We start from the raw sequence: 10,217 nt of genomic DNA on the forward strand, positions 1-10,217 counted from the left end.
AGCATTCACTGCTCCAATTATCCAAATCCCTTGTTAGTTATATCAAAAGAAAAGATTCTCTTTGAGTCCATTCCTTGCTTCCTTCCTTCCTTTTTTTGGAGGGCTGCTCATCCTTTCAAGTGGTCCTGTAAACACGGGCCAATTAACCGTTTTTGAGAAATGTTTTCTAAATCTTTTAGGTGTGGGCAGCATGAAAGCTTTGCTCTTTCTCTGGCACCCACCTATAACATTTCCACATGGTGCTCTTTCTCTTTTACTCTCATTTTCGTCCTGCTTTGTCACTTCCCTTCTGAATGAAGGACGAACAGTCACTTGTTTTAGATGAAAAACAAGTTTCTTTGCTTCACTTATCAAATGTTCCAAAATATGGAACAGCTATTCATTTTTGGTTATTTACCATTGGTAACACACTTAGAAATAAAGGTTTTCATAATGATGCCATAAAATAATCATTATTGGTGCCCCAAAGAACCTTTCAGTCAACAGTTCTTTAAGGAGAACTCCGGTCAATTTTAACATTGAGCTCATTTTTTTGTACATTTGGAGTGCTGTCAATACAGAGAACAACGATAAAAATCGGTGTTGCCTACACTATGTTATTCTCTTTTTAAAATTTGCACCCTGTTGACTTCAATGGGGCAATATTTAAACCTGCTTTTAGCCTCTTAACATCCTTGATGTGTCATTACAAGTGCACAGGTCATGTGAGTGATTCCTTCGGAGTGAACGCGAGTCAATCTGACTGCAGTAGATGTGAAAGATATGAATAAAAATGATGTTTATTCAGCCAGCGCAAATACCTGTATTTACATCCTGTTTTCGGTCGAAGTCCATAGTAGTCGATAATGACACATCAAGGATGTTAAAGGGATAGTTCACTTTGAAATAAAATTTTGGTATGTTTTAGCTTACCTCAAGGGCATCCAAGATGTAGGTGTCTTTTTTTCCGCAGTAGTTTCAATTTTTATATTTTTAGGTCAAACCGTTCTTGTCTGTCAGTCATATAATGCAGGTCTATGGTCACTGTCTCAAAGAGCATGCACAGAGAAGTCCAAATTAAAACAATTCCCCATCGTCCAAATTAAACAATTCCCCATCGTAAGTACACATTGATGGCCTAAGATGTCGCTTGGCTACGGTTTCGTTCCAATGAACTGCAGTAGCCAAGGCGACGTCTAGTGTATATCTATACCCGCCCGCGCCCTCAGATCATTTGGACGCGGATGTGTTCAATAGGTAACAACGATATAAATACTGTTCGTTTTCTCACACAAACCGCTCGTTTCGTGTCTTAGGCCATCAATGTGTACTTACGATGGGGAATTGTTTAATTTGGACGATGGGGAATTGTTTTAATTTGGACTTTGTGCATGCTCTTTGAGACAGTATCCATAGACCTGCATGAAATGACTGACAGACAAGAATGGTTTGACCTAAAAATATCAAAATTGAAACTACTGCGGAAAAAAAGACACCTACATCTTGGATGCCCTTGAGGTAAGCTAAAACATACCAAAATTTAATTTCAAAGTAAACTATCCCTTTAAGAGGCTAAAAGCAGGTTTAAATATTGCCCCATTGAAGTCAACAGGGTGCAAATTTTAAAAAGAGGATAACACGGTGTAGGCAACACCGATTTTTGTCGTTGTTCTCTGTATTGACAGCACTCCAAATGTACAAAAAAATGAGCTCAATGTTAAAATTGACCGGAGTTCTCCTTTAAAAGAAAACATTTAGTTTTAGTTTAGTGTGAAGAACATTTTAAAAATCTAAAGAGAATTTTTCCTCTATAAAGAACCTTTTGTGGAATGGAAAGATTCCATGGATGTAAAAGGTTCTTAATGGAACCATCAATGCCAGTAAAAAGCCTTTATTTTTAAGAGTGTACTGTGGTACTCTGTGAAGAGGTTTGGGATCTCTACCTACATAAAGTATCGTAAGTTATTACATGTTTTAAGAAGATGGAATGCTTTTATGGCACTTTTTTTTGGGGGGGGGAGCATGACAGCTGCTAGTTGAAAGTTGCAGAAAAGTTGAAAGTTGCGGCTTTAACACTATGCATTAGCATTTTGATTGCTAAATATGGCGGATATGGCGGCTGTCTAAATAAAAACTTGAATTGTGTTTTTGCTCAAGAATAAGCTTCAGTCAAAAACCTCTGCAATGGTTTTGTAGCCTGTTTTAAGCAAAAGTGAAACTGTGAAAGCTTGTTTCCATTACAGAATAAAACTATTTAAAAGATAATTGCAACTTTTTATCTTTTTATCAGAATTGTGAGATATAATCTCTCAACTGTGAGTTATAAAGTCAGAATTGCGTGTTATAAAGTCAGTCTTTTTTTCCTCAGAATTGGACTTTATAACTCGCAATTGCAACATTATATCATGCCATTCTGACTTTATAACTGGCAATTGCGAGTTTATATCACGCAATTCTGAGAAAAAAAGACAGAGTTGCGAGATGTAAACTCACAATTGCAAGAAAACTTTTTACAAGCTTTCATAATAAACAGTGATTTGACGCCAACTACTTTTGCCATTTTCTGTCCTTTTTAACAGAATGTTCGCAATAGCTAGGTAATAATCGCTTATATACACTGAACAAAATTATAAACGCAACACTTTTTAAACGCAACCCATTTTTCATGAGCTAAACTCAAAGATCTTAAGACTTTTTCTATGTACACAAAAGGCCTATTTCTCTCAAATATTGTTCACAAATCTGTCTAAATCTGTTTTAGTGAGCACTTCTCCTTTGCCAAGATAATCCATCCACCGCACAGGTGAGGCATATCAAGATGCTGATTAGACAGCATGATTATTGCACAGGTGTGCCTTAGGCTGGCCACAATAAAAGGCCACTCGAAAATGTGCAGGTTTACTGTATGGGGGGGGGGATATATATTCGATTTTATATATATATATATATATCAAAGGTTCACAAGAAGATTTTGTTGGTAATATGAAATTAAACAACATTGAGCAAGTAAAAGGCAACTTAAAATAAGCCCATTTCAATGTTCCACAGCATGTGTCATTACAGTAGTTGGGCAAAATTGTGAATATAGTTCTTACATCTGCCCAAAAGAACGATCAATCCTCATAGCTGAAGGGAGGACGAGGTAAACGGCTTCATAACTCTGTATTTGCTAAGGCTTCACACCCTCATATTGATATCCATCTGTCTTGTGTTATAATTCACCAAGCAGAAAGGCATTTGAAACATAGCCAATATGTTTTGAAGCTCTCTACTGATTTTCACAAGCAAATTTGTTGAAATCCTCTCAACAGTTTATTCATGTAATATGCTCCTGTATTGATGTTTCACTTATATCAGAGAGCTCATTATATATTTCCAGCACGCAGAACTGGGACCCATCATCACCTCTCTAAACTTTATTAGAGCGATTCCCTGTGGTGCTGTGCATTGACTGCCGACATTCAGTGATTTTACAATACAAAGAACAATTCCTTTGGTGGACTTCTATATATATACATGTATGTGCATGTGTTCTCATAAATATATGTATGCAGGGTGATATAGTGCGACAGTAAGTCTATATAATATATTACGCAGCATTACAAAGCTCAGTGTCTTCACAGTAACTCATAGGCATACACATACTGGCTTGATTTGTGGCATCAAGAGAAGCCCATGTATCTACTCCTGGGCTTCAGGCATTGGTTTTCTTAAATTAAATCTCAAACTCTTGATTCATGGTTCCAGTCTGGCCTGCCCTGTGTTTCTATTACATTTTATTTTGTCCCCAGTTCAAACATAATGCATAACCAATGGGCATTTTGACAGGCCATAAAGAAATCAGGCAGTATAACATAGTGTGGTTCCTATAACTTTCTTCCTGTTTCTATTTATCTCTATGTCTCTCTGGGAACCTTAATAAGAGCTGGTGAAGATACTAGAACTGAATCTCCAGACAATCATTCGTTGATGGTTTTTGGATGTCTGCATTCTTGTAATAGTTTTTTCCCCCTGCGCCGCTTCTGAATCAACAGCACCGAGGATTTTTTTTTTAATCTATAATTGTTGTGAGTTTACAGTCTGAATTGAATGTGAAGACAATAGATAAACAACTTCAACAGCACACAGCCAGTGTAGTGATTTCATTCCACTCCTCTCATCTTCCAAGTTTTTCTCTCTTTCCATTCATATTATCGATCCTCTCCTCTTTGAAGAATATTTTCCTTCTCCGCGTGCGTCTAATGGTTGCAGCACGTATGGTTCAGACTCCTCATCTAAATGAATCAGGGAGGAGGAAAGGAGGAGACTCAAATCGGCTCCAGTATTGGCAAAACCTCTGCATTTCCTCCAATGCTCAGGCGGTTGAGGTTAACACAGAAATGGAGTTTATAACTTTAAAATAGAAACTAGTTAAAAACTAGTTTAAGTAGAACATTATCAGGTGAATTGAACATAAAAAAATCAGTTATTTTATATATTTAAGTTTATTAACAAATATATATATATATATATATATATATATATATATATATATATATATATAGCCTACAATAATATACAATATTATGATTGTATTATATTATATTATATTTATATAGAAATTTATATTATTTTATGAATGTAAATATTATAACATTAAATTATAATCTAATTAATAATAGAAATTTAATTAAAAATATATAAAAAATACACAAATAACGTAATTCTGTTTCATGATTTAATTAATAAATAATTGTTATTAAATAATTACATAACAAATTAAAACATAAATTATACTATAACTATAATTATAATATTATTAAAGTATATATAATGCATTTTTTGTTTTGTTTTGGGCAGTATTGGAACATATGCATGTGTTTTGTAGTTGGGATATAAAAAAGGTAAAGTTATTTCACTCTCAGTATATTCACAATAAACGTGCCTCGTGTCAAATGTCCATCACCTTGAATGGAAGTTTTTTTTTTTAACTCGCCACAGTGCATTGTGGGATTGCTTTCTCCCGATGCGACCAAATTAGTTGTTTTAGAAGGCAGCAAACACACCTTTTTAGAACAGCTTTTGTGTTAGAAACACAAGATCATGCCGTAATAACATGTTGCCTATGTAGGCGGCTCACTAGGCTATAGAACAGATTTGTCAGGTAAAACAGCACTGACACATTGATCTGCCACTTTACAGCCACAATGATGGGCAATTCATTACTGTGCTGCGTTTGGATATTAAACATCAGAGAATCAGTGAATCTCTGGCTGTTTACTCGGTTAATACTATCTGATTTACTTCATTACCCACTGACTTCAGTGTGAAAGAGTGTGTGTCTGCCCTGTGTAATTGTTTAACCTCATGAATAAGTTAAGCCCTGCTATTGATGATGTTGAAAATGTTGTGCTGCAGTCAGACTGTTTCGAGAGCTCTGCTACATATCAGTATTTTGTAGTATATTTTAGTCTTTAATGAGCAGCATTCTCCATTTGAGTAATATATTAGCGTGCGGTCAATAACAGCATCAGTCCTGTAATGAATAGTGCTGTTATGGTGAGCATAGGGGGAATACAATTGATCATCTTGTTTTATACGCCCTATAAGGTGTTATTGATTAACCGTAGCTTCTGTAGTTTTCATTCTTCTCACATGTGTGTGTGTGTGTGTGTGTGTGTGTGTGTGTGTGTGTGTGTGTGTGTGTGTGTGTGTGTGTGTGTGTGTGTGTGTGTGTGTGTGTGTGTGTGTGTGTTAAGCTCATCAGATCATAACTGGCCTCTTTCAGATGCATGTTTAATTGTTATAGATGGGAGAGTTGTATTGCTGTGCAAATACTGATTCTACTTGCTAAAAGCTTCATTTGCTCACCCTCATGTTGTCTTTTACACAAAAGGTACATTTTCCAAGCCCTAGCTCTTCTCAGAGGGTTCATGATAAAAGTAGGATATCTGATTAGCAAATTAATCATTTATAATCTTTTCAGTGAATCAGTTGATCCAATTCACCTGAATCAGATTCACTGAATCAGACGGTTCTCAATTTCAACCCATTGACTCCATGATTTGATTGGTGCAGGAGAGGAAGATTTTCAGCGAATAACAACTTACTTTTAGTCTGTTCATCACACAGATCTATTGTATGACTTGAAATATCGCACAAGGGTCACTTTTATGACCATTTTAGTCTAGACTAGTTGACACTTCAGGACTGCATTGTCATCATGTCCAGGTGCAGGTCCTTCATCAGATCTGGATACGGCCTGGATCCGGCGGACTGCGGTAAACCTCGGGATAAACAGAGAGACTAATTTTGAAGTAGAAAGACAGAAATGGGAGTCAAATGTACTGCAATAATCTTCAAAGAAATTACCACGTTTCACAATCCAATCAATTACAAGTGAATAAAATCAAGTTCTTTCAGTAAAAGTGGATGGTCATTTATACTGCAAAACTGCCACAAAAAAGCAGCATAAACTATCATAGAACTATGATTTCTGCTTCTGAAGTCATTGTGTCATCAATCAATCAATCAATCAATCAATCAATGAACCAACCAATCAATCAATTAACTAACCAACCAATCAACCAATTCAATTCAATTCAATTCAATTCAATTCAGTTCGATTCAATTCAATTCAGTTCAGTTCAGTTCGATTCGATTGAATTGAATTGAATTGAATTGAATTGAATCGAATCGAACCCAACCCAACCCAACCCAACTCAACTCAACTCAACTCAACTCAACTCAATTCAACTCAATTCAATTCAATTCACCTTCACCTTCATTTATATTGCGCTTTTAAAGGGTTAGTTCACCCAAAAATGAAAATTCTGTCAGTAATTACTCACCCTCATGTTGTTCCAACCGCGTAAGACCTTCGTTCATCTTCGGAACACAAATTAATATATTTTTGATGAAATCTGAGCCATGTCTCACTCCTCCATAGGCTGCTATGTGACCGAAACTTGCTGGCCCAGAAAAGTTATTAAAGAGATCGTTAATATAGTCCAAGTGACTCCAGTGGCTCAATCTTAAGTTTATCAAGCGACGAGAATACTTTTTGTGCGCAAAAACAAACAAAAATAACGACTTTATTCCACTATTCATTTCCTTCTCTCTGGACCTCTAGTTGGTTCGCGTAGTGTTTTTGCGCAGCGCGTCTGTGTTACACGTCACCACGTAGGCTCACTATTGGCCGACGCCGGTCATGTGTGTGATGCGTGATGACGTGCAACACAGACGCGCAGCGCAAAAACACTACGAGGCCCAGAGAGAAGGAAATGAAAAGTGGAATAAAGTCGTTATTTTTGTTTGTTTTTGCGCACAAAAAGTATTCTCGTCACTTGATATACTTACTTGGACTATATTAACGATCTTTTTAATAACTTTTCTGGGCCAGCAAGTTTCGGTCACATAGCAGCCTATGGAGGAGTGAGACATGGCTCAGATTTAATCAAAAATATCTTAATTTGTGTTCCGAAGATGAACGAAGGTCTTACGCAGTTGGAACAACATGAGGGTGAGTAATTACTGACAGAATTTTCATTTTTGGGTGAACTAACCCTTTAACAATGTAGATTGTTCCAAAGTGGCTTTACAGTGATAATAGGAAATTAAAGTAACAGAGATTGTTTTGGCTTTACAGCAGCTCTAGAATAAAGTTATTGTCCAGCTAAATTTAGTTTTGATTGATTCACTTCCATTGCAACGATCATTAGTTATTAACTTAGTTATTAACTAACACAACACCGTTTTAACAGAAAACTCTTTAAGTTCTCTCTACGCAAACTTTAAAAACGCGAACCAGTGAGAACACTGATGGCGTGCACATGCACACCATGAGTTCAGTCTATAGGTATGCGCGTTTGAGTATATGTGTGCAGCTTCCCTACAAACCAACCCTCAACAAACTAATTGTCTGGCCTTAAAATTTATAATACAGAATTTTTATTACTTCCGCGTAGCCACGCGAACCGGAATTATCCCGACAACACTTTATCTGTAGAGAGGTAAAGGGAGGGGAGGGAGGCCTTCACAGGGGAGAGACTAGTTGACACTTCAGGACTGTGTTGTCATCATGTCCAGGCGCAGGTCCTTCATCAGATCTAGATACCGCTTGCATTCGGTGGACTGCGGTAAACCTTGGGATAAACAGAGAGACTAATATTAGCGTAGACGCCATTCTTCTTATGATGTAACGAGTACATCAGGATTTATGGGAAGTGTTCCCAGTTCCGGCTGACCTAATCTATGCAGCCTAACATTGAATTATAGAAGTCTATAATGTATGTGAATGCTAGGTCAAAGAGATGTGTCTTTAATCTAGCTTTGAACTGACAGAGTGTGTCTGCTTCCCGGACAATGTTAGGAAGACTGTTCCAAAGTTTTGGTGCTAAATAGGAAAAGGATCTACCGCCAGCAGTCGATTTTGATATTCTAGGTATTATCAACTGGCCGGAATTTTGAGATCGCAATAGACGTGAAGGACTATAATGCGTTAAGAGCTCGCTCAAGTACTGCAGATCAATCAATCAACCAATCAACCAACCAATCAATCAATCAATAAATGAATCAACAGGTTTAAATCTATTATGATGCCTGACATTCATAAAAAATAAAACAACTACAAGTGCATTTGACTCCATTCAGTGTATAACTGTAGATAATACCCGCTGGTAAAGTGGGCAAACAAGTGAGAAGTGAAAGCTAGCATCATTTCTCGTCCTCTCCTCTCACAGACCCTCATCTGAAGAGAAGGCTGATCTTCAGCGGCTGACCTCTGCTCTTCAGCCAGACTCGTGAGACGTGAGGTGATGTAGAAACTCTCTGGAGCACCAAAACACTTCTTCTGTCATAAAACTGAATGTTTTTTTATTTCTATAAAGCTGCAGGAACATGATGGGATTCTCCATGTGAGCTGGTAATGGGCAGCGGAAGTGGGAGAAATGAAATCGGTCCTGGCTAGTGCAACTTGAAGTCTAAGAAAGGGAACTGTATCTTTATGTCTAAGTTGTAGAGATGTGCTAATTTTTCATAATGGACTATTATATTGGTTGATTGAATGACTGGATGAGTAAGCAATCTAGAGGAAGCCTTACAAAATAACGCTGGATCAGGTTCATGTCCACCGCACACAGAACAGGCTCTGAAGATCAGAATCGGAAAGCTTTTATCGCACAAAATTATCAAAACAGAGCCAATTCAGATGGTCATTGTCTTGAAATGTATTGTTGAAAATTATACATTTGTCACACAGGGTGTTTCTGATATCTGTAGCAATGAGGCTTTAAAGTAAAAACCAAAAAAAGAAATAAAAATAGCCTAAATAAAAAAATACATATTTTAAATAAAAAAAGAAATAAAAAAAATGTAAATGAAGTAAATAAGTACATTTAAAGGAATCGTATGTAAGATTGTGGCCAAAAATGGTACTGCAATCACTTTCAAATTACTGTAGAGTGGTGTACCCCCCCCCCCTCCCCATCTCTTCTCTTCTCAAAATGACAGCAGCTAAAGCAACCGAGGACAACAATGCAAGGAGAGAAAGAGAGAAACTCTTCCGGGAGGGAAGGTGTTTTTGTAGTAATGGAAGAGCCATCCTGCTTCTTTTTCAATCAGAGTCGAGTACACTGTTGTCCACGCTCCTTCCCTCTCCGAGCACTCCTTGATTCCCCGTGGTCTGAGGGAAAATCCAATTACTTTTCAAACAACCCCAGAGGCACCAAATGGTACTCTGTCTCTGCCAATTATCTGGCGCTCCTCAGCGACAGACACCAAGTGTTCGCGCCATTCAACAGGTCCGCTGGCAAAAAACCCTTATTTAAAGATGATTTGATATGATTGTACTGGGAGGTGAGGGAACGTTTTGTCCACGACTGGAAGAGTTCAACACATATTTATGAAAAGAAAATCCAAACAAGTTTCTCTTCCCTAAAATAAGCAGTTTATCTCTCCTTCTGTTGGTTGTGAATTGAAGTCAACATGACATTTCAGAGTGAAAGTGCAAAAACAAAAGGAATAATTCGTTACATAGGCTATATATCCCATACAAGTCCCCCTGTGGTGAAAATCAAGCTTTTAATGTTGTTTATATGTCTAGGTGGTGTTTTTAATATGCTTTAAGACAAACCATGTGTAGCCTACATTCATAAGTCGACACCATTGCTGAGTATTTTCTCCTTAAAACTGCAGTGAACCAAAGACACGGTTTGAAATCGCTGGTGTTTCGGACGTCACAAACAACCTTGTAACCAATC

Source organism: Scardinius erythrophthalmus (assembly GCF_964197995.2).
Source record: "Scardinius erythrophthalmus genome assembly, chromosome: 3".
In the NCBI taxonomy this organism is placed as follows: domain Eukaryota; kingdom Metazoa; phylum Chordata; class Actinopteri; order Cypriniformes; family Leuciscidae; genus Scardinius; species Scardinius erythrophthalmus.